We start from the raw sequence: 12,181 nt of genomic DNA, 5'->3' as shown, positions 1-12,181 counted from the left end.
TCTATGTATTAAAATAAAGGTTTTACTTCAAATTGTGTTCATTCACTGCTGCAAATAGTTAAGGTTTATTTAAAAAAAAATCTTACCATCTTTGCTTATTAGCCATTTTCCTTTCCACTAGAACTTTATAAGCTGCAGAATAAAAGTTCACTTTGCCGATGAGGCATTGGGAAAGCAGCATGTAAATCCTATTTGTGATTGTTTCCTGTAGAAAATACGAGGCATGTCCATTTTTTACATGTTTCCAATTATTTAAGGAAATTGCCTTAAAGGTTTGTGAGGGCACTTCCTGATAATGGGTAAGATTGGACTTGGGGAAGAATAAACTCTAGATTGGTTTGTAGGGCCTGATCCAGAGACCATTGCGATGGGTGGAACGATTTCCACTGATTCAATGGCCTATGCATCAGACCTTTACTGAGAAAGGGAATTTAATATGGGGAGCAAATAGCTCATGAGATTGCCCGTGCACTTTGTGACAGGCACTAGTCCCACTCATCCATTCTTAATGCTAATTGATGCCTCTCTATTTACTGTTTTTTATATTATATACAGTATTTGTAAATTATGATCAGGTAAGGTGGCAGGGGTCTTGCAGAATCAGATCATGACTTAGGAATGTTCCTGTCACTCTCAGAAATAAACATAAGAACTGCCATCCTGGGTCAGACCAACAGTCCATCTAGCCCAGTATCCTATCTTTGACAGTGGCCAGTCCAGTGTTCCCTCTAACTTTTTATGTCCATGTGTGGAATGAATTTTGTTATGTGCATCAATATGGAGGTGATGGGTAGCGGGGCCAAGGGGTTTGGAGTGTGGGAGGGGGCTCAGGACTGGGGCAGAGGGTTGGGGCGTGTGGGGGATGAGGGCTCTGGCTGGGGGTGCAGGCTCTGGGGTGGAGCAGGGGATGAGTTTGGGGTGTGGAAGGGGGCTCAGCTCTGTGGGAGGGGGTATGGGCTCTCGCTGGGGGTGTGGGCTCTGGGGTGGAGCCGGGGATGAGGGGTTCGGGGTGCAGGTTGCCCAGGGGCTGCGGTGGGGAGCAAGGACTCCCCCCAGCCCTCTCTCGCAGCAGCAGCAGCTTGGGGGTGGGGGGAGAGGCACCTCTCCCCAGCTGCGGCAGCTCTGGCAGGGCTGAGCTGGGGGAGTCGTACCTCTCCATGGCCACGCTGGGGGAGGAGTGCCTCTCCCTGGCCTTGGCAGGTCCAGCTGGGCTTGGATGGGCCAGCCTGGGGGAGGGGAGCCTCTTCCTGGCTGCAGCAGCTCCGGCTGGGCTGGGCTGGGCTGAGCTGGGGGATGGGTGTCTCTCCGCGGCAGCTCCGGCTGGGCTGGGCCAGGGGAAAGGCACCTCTCCATGGCTGAGGCAGCTCCAGAGGGGCTAGGCTGGGGGAGGGGTGCCTCTCCCCACCTGTGCAGTCCTTGATAGCCTGAGAGGGAACTTAGGCCAGTACCAGAGCTTCAGGAGAATGTACAGAACAGGGCAGTTGGAGTGATCCATCCCTGTTGTCTGCTCTCAGCTTCTGGCAGTCAGAGGGTTAGCATTAATCCGAGCATGGTGTTGCATCCCTGACCATCTTAGCTAATGGCCATTGAGGGACCTGTCCTCCGTGAACATACCTAGCTATTTTTTGAACCCAGTTATACTTTTGGCCATCACCACATCCCATGGCAATGAGTTTCACCAGTTAATTGTGAGCTGTACGAAACCTGTTTAAATGCTAGTGAACCATGTTTCCTCAGTGAATAGTAGTTTTCTTTTTTAAGTGGGTGGAGGAAAGAGGAAGGTGGTGGTGGTGGTGGTCGCTGACGTGGAAGGGAGCTACTTGCTTCACACACATTAGGGATTCAGATGAATAAAATAGATCATGGCAGATTATTCACTCCCCTCCTTGTTTCTGAAGAGAGCTGCCTTTTTTCAGCCCAAAGAGTCTGAGAAACAGAGTCTCCATTTTGGAAAAGTAGAGGCCACACATTTAAGCTGTTGCAGCTACTTGGGACCTTGCCAGCCAAATATCTCTGCCCAGAAAAGCTTGATGTGGCTATGGAACAATTGTGCTCTGATTGGCTGGGATAAATCTCCCACAAAAACCACTCAGGCTACCACATTCCTACCTTGCAACTTTAAGGAGATGCTGGGAGGGGGAGGGCTGATCTGGATTATCTTGTTTGTTTGCGTTTTCTTACTACTGCTCTGCATGAGCAGCTGTTCCCACCATGAACTGTCCTCAATGACATTTAGAGCTTTTTTTTCTGAGTGGTTCCAGTTAATTGAAAACTCATCAACTTCTGATGAGTTCAGACTGTTCCTCCCAAAGTCCATTACCTATACACTGAATTTCATCTAATTAAAAAATCATATACATATGCAATATTTTATTTAAATTACAGAGGAGGATATTATAATTTAAAAATATGCATCTGATCTGTGCCACCTTTCAAAGATCTGTGTGTATGCTACATTTAGGTGGCTTGCCTGACCAATATCTTTTCAAGCTGCGTTCCAAAGAATATTGGTTGCTGAATTAGATAATGAAATTAACAGATTAACAATTACATGCCTGGCAGTCTGCCTCAATAATTGTGAAATGTAACATCTCCAGCTATTAAACGTTATTATTTCAATATATGTAAACACACTCATTGTTCATCATTAGACCACAGATAAAATATTGTCATGATACGTGAAACCATGCCAGATGGAGCACAGACCCAGAAAGGTTGCTTTAAAAATAAATTAATATTCAGATCACATAAAAATATTGAGCTGCTTGATCTAAACTGTGTTTGGATTGACAGTAGTTGCCTGTGTTGCTGGGTGAAGCAGGCGGCGCTACTATTGACTTGAAAGCTCAAAGTCTATTAAAAACATGTGTCACTGGATTCAGCCCATTGTCCACCGACAAATCGGAGTGACATTTGGTTAATGTTTGGGTCCTGATAATATATTTGGTGTAATCTGTTCCACAATGTGATTAACTGTAATGGAAATGCAGATGAAAAAGGTGTGTTTAATGTATCGTAAAGGGTCACAGATGGGGAGAATTACCTCCAACATGTGCAGCTAGCTAGGCTATGATAGAGGTAATCCGTACTCGATAGCAAATTAACAAAGCTTTTCATATTAAAGGTAACAACCATAGACCATATGTAATAGACTTCAGAATCAAAACTAATCTCCTCAACAGGCAATGATCCAGGGACAATACAATCCCTAATAATTAAAGAAGGGGAGCAATAACTCAGTATATGATATTGGACAGGAAGGCTGAGAGGATATAATTGCAAAGAGTTCTCTTCCAGTCTCTGCCAGGAAATTAGAGGTCAGAGACTCGATAGTTTCTATAGGGCTCTGATCCTGTAAAGATTTACATGCATATTTAACTTTACACACTGTGAGTAGGCCCCTTAAAATCAATGGCACTACTCGCAAGGGCTGGATCTCATTTACTCTAAGGCAATGTTACAATGCTTTAGCAGTATAAATTGGTGTTAAAGTAGGCATAAATTACATTTTATACTCTTAAGTCCCCTTTTCACCATCAGACAGATGTAAAGAGTCCTTAGTGTAATTACAAATCAGGCCCACCATATGTAACATTAAGCACATGCATAAATCTTTGCAGGATTGGGGCCTAAAGGCATTATTCAAAAATATTTATCTGAAGGGCAATCATCTGATCTAAGCAGTAACTGTTAGCATCCATGCTATTAAATAAATATGAATAGTTGTAAGAAATACATATTTGAAGGATTTTTTTCTTTACAAATTTCTTATTTTCTAATTATTATTTCTTGGCTATTTTTCTTAATACAATCTTTCAATGGCGATTGCTATTGGAGTTAAGATATACATTAATATGGTCTCTTCCAAGGAATTAAAAAGCCACAACCAAATCAGCTGTTTATTTTTCTTTGCCACATACTGTTACTCACTGGTGGAACTAAAAATATTTCCTTTGCCCCAAACTCTGTCCTCCTGGATACCTGTGTGGAGTTGCAAAATGGAAGCCAAATTTGGCTAGGACTGAGCCTCTTGCAGATGTTGCATTCTAATTTCTTATACCACATTCTAATTATTTGTGTGTGTACAGGTGTGGTCCTTTTTATGAAAGTTTTAACTAGACCCGTGTGTGGCTCATTTGATTGCCTGATGTGGTCTAGAGAGCTGTTGAATCCCATGTCATTTACAGTAAATACACATGCTATTTTATATACCTGTCAAGTGCATGGATTGAATCCACTTGTCTCCAATCATTCATCATAGTTATTAATCACATGCAAACGGGGCTCAAACTGGGCTAATACACAGTGGAATGGCATATCAGCAGCTCCTGGAAGCTTCCTAGTCATTCTCCCAAATCTCAGTTTCATTACAAAAAACCCCAAGTAAGGCTTTGTCTATACACACAAATTGTACAGTTTTAACTATACCTGTATAGTTTTGAACTCAGATATACAGGTATGAAGGTTCTAATATTGGCATAGTATATTCCTGTACAGGAAGTAGAATAAGCTCTACCAGTATAAGTACATTTATACTGGTATAATTATAGTGGTAAAAAAAAAAGTTACACTGGTACAAAAAATGTGTGTAGACCAGACCTTAGTTTCTAGCTGCCTTGGTTATGAAGAAAAGCTTGACTATGTAAATTGAATGCAAACCAGTGCTGTGATATCTTCCTGAGTTTGCAGACTGTATGAAACAAGGGCTTTGAGAGGTGTGCACTGATCCATTCATTCCAGTGGGTGCTAACTCAGATACCTAATGGTGAGACCTTAAATGCCGACATTGTACAGAGGAAGAATATTATTAAGAAGATCTACGCAATCTACCCTGACCACTTATTTTGGTGCCAGCAATGGGAACCACTTTTTTTTTGGGGGGGGGGGGGGGGGGGAATTGGAACCACAAATTTATTTTTATGTCCCATAATGAAGATGTCTAGGCCACATAGCTCAGCTGGGCATCTCAGCCCCACCAAGAGAAAGCTAAGCTTGAAAAGGCCAGTAGGGTGTATTCAAGCCATAGTGAGTTAAGTCCAAGGAGCTCAGAAAGAACATATGGTCATATTTTGAACAACTGCACAATCTATTGAGAGAGGTTTCTCATTTTGGCATTATTTGTGGGTAGAGTTTATTTGTGTGTGGAACTAGGAAGAGTACCATGACTTTTATTGTTTCAATTTAACACCTGCATGTAGCTGGGTGATGCTTTTTATACCAAGTATATTTGCCCTTGTCCATCTTACATAAAGGGCTTCATCCAGCTCCCATTTGCATCAGTGGATAAAAACTCAAAAAGCTAGATTTAAAAGATTTATAAACACTGTGAAAATCAGTGGGACTGAGATGCCTAACTCACTTAAGTGTTTTTGTAAATGCCACTACGTGCATATATCATAGAATCGTAGGACTGGAAGGGACCTCAAGAGGTCATCTAGTCCAGTCCCCTGCACTTGTGCCAGGACTAAGTATTATCTAGACCATCCCTTACAGATGTTTGTCTAACCTGCTCTTAAAAATTTCAAATGATGGAGATGCCACAACCTCCCTGGGCAATTTATTCCAGTGCTTAACCACCCTGACAGTTAAGAAATTTTTCCTAATGTCCAACCTAAACCTTCCTTGCTGCAATCTAAGCCCATTGTTTCTTGTCTTATCCTCAGAGGTTAAGGAGAACAATGTTTCTCCCTCCTCCTTGTAACAACCTTTTATGTACTTGAAAACTGTTATGTCTCATCTCCGTCTTCTCCAAACTAAACAGACCCCATTTTTTTTTTCAATCTTCCCTCATTGGTCATGTTTTCTAGACCTTTCATAATTTTTGTTGCTCTTCTCTGGACTTTCTCCAATTTGTCCATATCTTTTCTGAAATGTGGTACCCAGAACTGGACACAGTACTCCAGCTGAGGCCTAATTAGCACAGAGTAGAGCGGAAGAATTGCTTCTTATGTCTTGCTTATAACATTCCTGTTAATATATCCCAGAATGATTGATTGCTTTTTTTGTAACAGTGCTACACTATTGACTCCTATTTAGATTGTGATCCACTATGATCCCCAGATCCCTTTCCGCAGTACTGCTTCCTAGGTAGTCATTACACATTTTGTTTGTGTGCAACTAATTGTTCCTTCTTAAGTGGAGTACTTTGCATTTGTCCTTATTGAATTTCATCCAATTTACTTCAGACCATTTTGAATTTTAATCCTATCCTCCAAAGCACTTGCAACCCCTCCCAGCTTGGTATCATCTGCAAACTTATTAAATGTACTCTCTGTCATTATCTAAATCATTGATGAAGATATTGAACAGAACCAGACCCAGAACTGATTGCGGCATGAACCCACTTGATATGCCCTTCCAGCTTGACAGTGAACCACTAATAACTACTCTCTGGGAATGATTTTCCAACCAGTTATGCACCCATTTTATAGTAGCTCCATCTAGGTTTTATTTCCCTAATTTGTTTATGAGAAGGGGATGTGAGACAGTATCAAAAGTAAAGATATACAGCAACTACCACTTTCCCCCATCCACACAGTTTGTTACCCTATCAAAGAAAACTATTTGGTTTGACATGATTTGTTCTTGACAAATCCATGCTGACTGCTGCTTATCACCTTATTATCTTCCAGGTGTCTGAAAATTGATTACTTAGTTATTTGTTCCATTATCTTTCCATATGTATCTTTAGGCCCTTAAACACATTTTGTAAATCTGGCCCTAACTTGTACTAGTGGCAACTCTCTGACCAGGGGCCTCAGGGACACTCCTCACTGGTGTAAGGCGTCTCATTGGATACATGTGTTACCATTTTAGTCTTTAGATTTCTTGAATCCATTGCTTTCTTATTTTCTACCATCTGCATTTTCTACCATCTTATTGTTTCTTTATCACAATCAGCTGAAGTCAGCAGTAATTCTGTAATTGTTCACAATGCCATTTCCAAAGGTGTATTTTACAAGCCCTTATTAGTTCAATTAACTCCTTTTATTTTCCTCAAAAAGAACAGGAGTACTTGTGGCATCTTAGAGACTAACACGTTTATTTGAGCATAAGCTTTCATGGGCTACAGCCCACTTCTTCGGATGCATAGAATGGAACATATATTGAAGATATATTTATACACACATACAGAGAGCCATGTACATTGGCCAAACTGGACAGTTTCTATGCAAAAGAATTAATGGACACAAATCTGACATCAGGAATCATAACATTCAAAAACCAGTAGGAGAACACTTTAACCTGTCTGGCCACTCAGTAACAGACCTGCGGGTGGAATTTTGCAACAGAAAAGCTTCAAAAACAGACTCCAATGAAAAACTGCTGAGCTTGAATTGATATGCAAACTAGATACAATCAACTTAGACTTGAATAGAGACTGGGAATGGCTGAGCCATTACAAACATTGAATCTATCTCACCTTGTAAGTATTCTCACACTTCTTATCAAACTGTCTGTACTGGGCTATCTTGATTATCACTTCAAAAGTTTTTTTTCTCTTACTTAATTGGCCTCTCAGAGTTGGTAAGACAACTCCCACCTTTTCATGCTCTCTGTATGTGTATATATATCTCCTCAATATATGTTCCATTCTATGCATCTGAAGAAGTGGGCTGTAGCCCACGAAAGCTTATGCTTAAAAAAATCTGTTAGTCTCTAAGGTGCCACAAGTACTCCTGTTCTTTTTGCGGATACAGACTAACTCGGGTGCTACTCTGAAACCTTTTATTTTCCTGTCACTTCTTCCCTCACCTCTACCCAAAATTCCTTCCTCTTTCACTCATCACATCAAGAAAGAAATTTCAAAATATTCATGGGACTACTTCCAGTATGACTATTGGAATGAAAATTTATTTGCATAAGATGAATTCATGAAATGTTCGCTATTTGGGCTTGATCCACATCAGTGACATTAATGGAATTTTTCATACAGATTTTGATGGGAACAGGATCAGAGTTTTGTAAACATTTTTTACAAATTAGCTGGGGTCAACCAAATATTTGTGAAAAATGAAACACCAGGCTCATGAATAACAAGAAATCATAATTATGTGATATGTCGTGTGTGTATGATAGATACATTTCACTCAGCTCTTGTTGCAATATACTTCGCTGACTTTTTATAATTTTAAACATTTCTTGAAATTACAAACATTTCTGCATGACTGATTGGAAGGCAATACTGAATACAGAAACCCTCTCTTTATCGTATTGCAGGTATTGATGTACTCAGAAGAGCTACAGTTCCAGGATTAAGTTTGCCCTTAGGGAAAAAAAGTAAGAATTTGTTCTGCATTAGCATTTTTGCTAGATGAAATCCCACAAATCCTATTTAGGTAATAAGTAAGGCACTTATCACTGGGGAGACAGTACATTTATGAAGCAGATTTTAAGAAATGTGCCTGAAACAGAGGGCCTACAAAACATTAATAGAAAACCAAACAAAACTCTGATAACTAAACAGTCATAAAAATACAACCTTGATTGGAAAGGTGTTCTTTTGGACAAACTGTATGGCTCAGAAGTTAGAGACTTAAATCTCAAGGTAGCTAGTTTGAATCCAGCAATGGTTAATAGTAACTCAAAATTATTGCAATCTAATAGGTGTGAGTATTTGGTAACCTTTATGAAATGAGTTACCGTTTATAGACTGTTCCTAGTGGCCAAACGTCTTAGTCACAGAACCACTGCACAAATTGGCCAGCCTCGTTAGCAATGTCACCAGAGAGATCAGCTTTGAATGGACTTTGAAACAAACTGCCCTTTCATCTCTAAAGTTGACTCCTTCAGGTCACAGTAATGGGGTGAAGAGATGAATCTTACACTACACCAGTGGTTTTCAAACTTTTTGTATTGGTCACCCCTTTCACACAGCAAGCCTCAGAGCAGGGATTGGCAACCTTTGGCACGCGGCCTGTCAAGGAAAGCTGCTGGTGGGCCGGGACGGTTTGTTTACCTGCGGCGTCCGCAGGTTTGGCTGATCGTAGCTCCCACTGGCTGTGGTTCGCTGTTCTAGGACAATGGGGACTGCGGGAAGTGGCGGCCAGCACATCCCTCGGCCTGCGCCGCTTCCGACAGCCTCCTTCAGTGACCTCAGAGCTCTACTCAGAACAGGTAATGTGGGTGGCTTTAGGCCCTATGGAGCTGACAGCTGACCCCCATGTAACTACCTTGAAACCCCCTTAGGGGTCATGACCCCCAGTCTGAGAACCCCTGCACTACAGTCTTCACGGCTGCTAATCCTTCACCTTTCATAAGCCACGTACTTATTTATTGTTCTGTACATTTGCCATTTGGCCTGGGGCTCCAAAGACATTTACTGATTATGGAGGAGTCTGTTTATATGGTTTGGTAGACTCTGCAGATATTTTCACTGTAAAAAACCCCAAAACAACAACAAAACGGTGCTCTACCGGTTTGATAAAATGTCAGACCTACTTTTTGTGTGTCTGATTCAAATATAATGAAGATATGCCTGTGGTCATAACTAGAGATGGTCAGAAATTTAAATTTTGACATTTTGTTTTTGTTCCAATCAGAAATTTCCTATAGAAGAACATTCAAAAAAATTTCCGTGTGGAACCACGGAAACATTTCATTTTGATAAGGTAAAACCTTTTATTTTTGATAATGTCAAAACATAATATAAGACATTACATAATACACCTCTACCCCAATATAACGCTGTCCTTGGGAGCCAAAAAATATTACCGCATTAAGGGTGAAACCATGTTATATCGAACTAGCTTTAATCCACCAGAGTGCGCAACCCCACACCCCCGGAGCACTGCTTTACCGCATTATATCCGAATTTGTGTTATATCGGGGTAGAGGTGTATATAAGTACAATATACACAGAAACAAATAAAAAATGAAATATAATATAAAAATCAAAATGAAATGAATCAAAATGAGAGACTCAAACATTTTCACCTTATTGAAATGAAACATTTTAAGATCAAAACAAAATGAGAAAGTCAAAATGACTTTCACAACAAAAACTTTTATCAGTATCAACACTCTCCCAGAAAATGTTTTGATTTAGACAATACTGCATTATCAGACAGAAAACTGTTCTATCGAGAACTTTTCAGCCAGATCTATTCATAACGAAAGAGTCTAGGACATATTTCTCAATCTTTTCTATTTTGAGGTAGATACTCCATCCCGGGTGACCTTTCATTTGATGCCTAGTGTTAGAGTTACTCAGAACATTTCATAAACCTCACAATATCCCTCAACAAAAAGCAATTGTAATGGACAAAAAAAAGGGTTTTCACAGACAAAAAAGTTTTATACAGGGAGAGCCCAATCAATAGTATTGAACACTACATGTTCTCTTTCTATTTAAATGGTAATTATTAAAATGGTTTCTTTTTTCATTTAGATAATTAATTCGCTACTTAAAGCACTTTGAACCTGCAATGTCCAACAAGCGCCTTCTATTGCCTTCCAAAGGCACGTATTGTCCTGCACAAATTTAACACCATCTCTTTAATGCCTCTCTTTATCAAACACTCATGAAATATCAATAACATGCCCTGAAAAGGTTTAGACCTTGTTTCTACAGAACAATCTTTTCTATGAAGCCATCACATGGTGCTTTCATCTGAGGTTATTATCTACAAAGTAAAATACACATCCAGCTGTTTATTTTTTGTACTGACATATGCAGTTTCTTTTCAATTAGGGCCAAATCTTGAGTGTCTTCCTCCGACAAAATATTTTATGTCAATGGTCATTTTGCCAGAGTAAGCCCAACATCTTAAATATCTAATTTTTAGACTTGTGCATGAACCAGTTCGTATAAGAAGACAAAGGCAAAATCTTTTGTCCAGACCTGAACAACATTTTGGGCCAGCTGGTGGTTCAGCTGGTGTAAATCAGGATAGTTCCAGTAAGATGTAGTGTGGTTAAATGGCTAGGGCACTGGAGAGGGAAACTGGGGTGTGATCTTGGCCCTATTAAAGGAGATTTGTCATTGACTTCAGTAGGGTCAGGATTTCACCATGGGTTCTATTCCTGGCTCTACAACTGCTCTTGGACAAGTAACTTTGATGTGGACACAGTGGTGAAATGAGGACAGCCACATGCTTGGAATTAAGCAGCTGGCAGCAACGTTTATTAAACTTTAACACAGGGGAGGGGTGCTATCTGCCCATCACCCATATTCGCCTAAACCAGGCATTTAATTGATTCCAGTGGGGGTACAGGGCATCTTACCATATAACCTGTAACGGGCACCAGGGTTACAGAGATCCTTACTATATAATCCAGAGTGTGGGATGGGCTCTCCTCAGCCTACCCACTAGGACTCAGCTCTCTCTGAGTCCTAGCACCCTCCCCACTGCAAGGGGGACCGAGGGTGCAGCAGGATGGTGACCTCAGCCTGCAAGGGCCACAAGGTCCGACCTTGGCCCATGAAGGCCCTAAGGTTTCACCCTATCCCATGAGCCCAACACCAAGATCCTAGGTCTTTTGCCTCTGGGAATTGTTCATTTTATTCTCTTAACCACATTGGAAACCGTATGCAAGTGGCAACAAATACCTTCCCGCACCGAGTAGCTCAGTTAGGTACTACGTGCATTTATATTTAACCCACTGTGGCTTGAAGGTGCTGCAAGGAAGGCAAAAATCTCTCTGATCCTCTGCCAATTTGATCCACGGGAGAAAAAATTCCATCTAAACAGGCAATCAGCTAGACCCTCAGCATCTGTCAGAATGGGTTCCTATTCGTAGTCCAGGTGGGTAGTATGGGCTGCTGGAATGAAACCAAAAGAGGCTCCACATGGCCCCTGTGCTGGGCTAAATCCTGCGAGCTGGGGAATGCTGGCCAACCAGCACCCCTTTCCCTCAGCTGGCCAATGGGTGCCAAAGACTTCCAGGGAGAGGAGCTACTTATTGTCCCGTAGTGAGTGTCTCCCTTTCACTGCTGGCCCCATCAGGATCCCACATTGTTGATATGAGTGGATGGCATTTGGCGCCTCTGCCAGCATTAACAATATTTGTATATATCTCAATATGTGGGCATGGCTCTTTACAGAGAGAATAAATATGTAGACACAAATCTTCAGTGACCTCAGAGCTCTACTCAGCACAGCTAATGTGGGTGGCTTTAGGCCACCTTTGTGCTCCTCCAATTCCTGGGTCTGATGGGGAATATGTATGTGAAATGCCA

The sequence above is a fragment of the Malaclemys terrapin genome, chromosome 1 (assembly GCF_027887155.1).
Source record: "Malaclemys terrapin pileata isolate rMalTer1 chromosome 1, rMalTer1.hap1, whole genome shotgun sequence".
In the NCBI taxonomy this organism is placed as follows: domain Eukaryota; kingdom Metazoa; phylum Chordata; order Testudines; family Emydidae; genus Malaclemys; species Malaclemys terrapin.
This window is presented reverse-complemented; position numbering follows the sequence as displayed.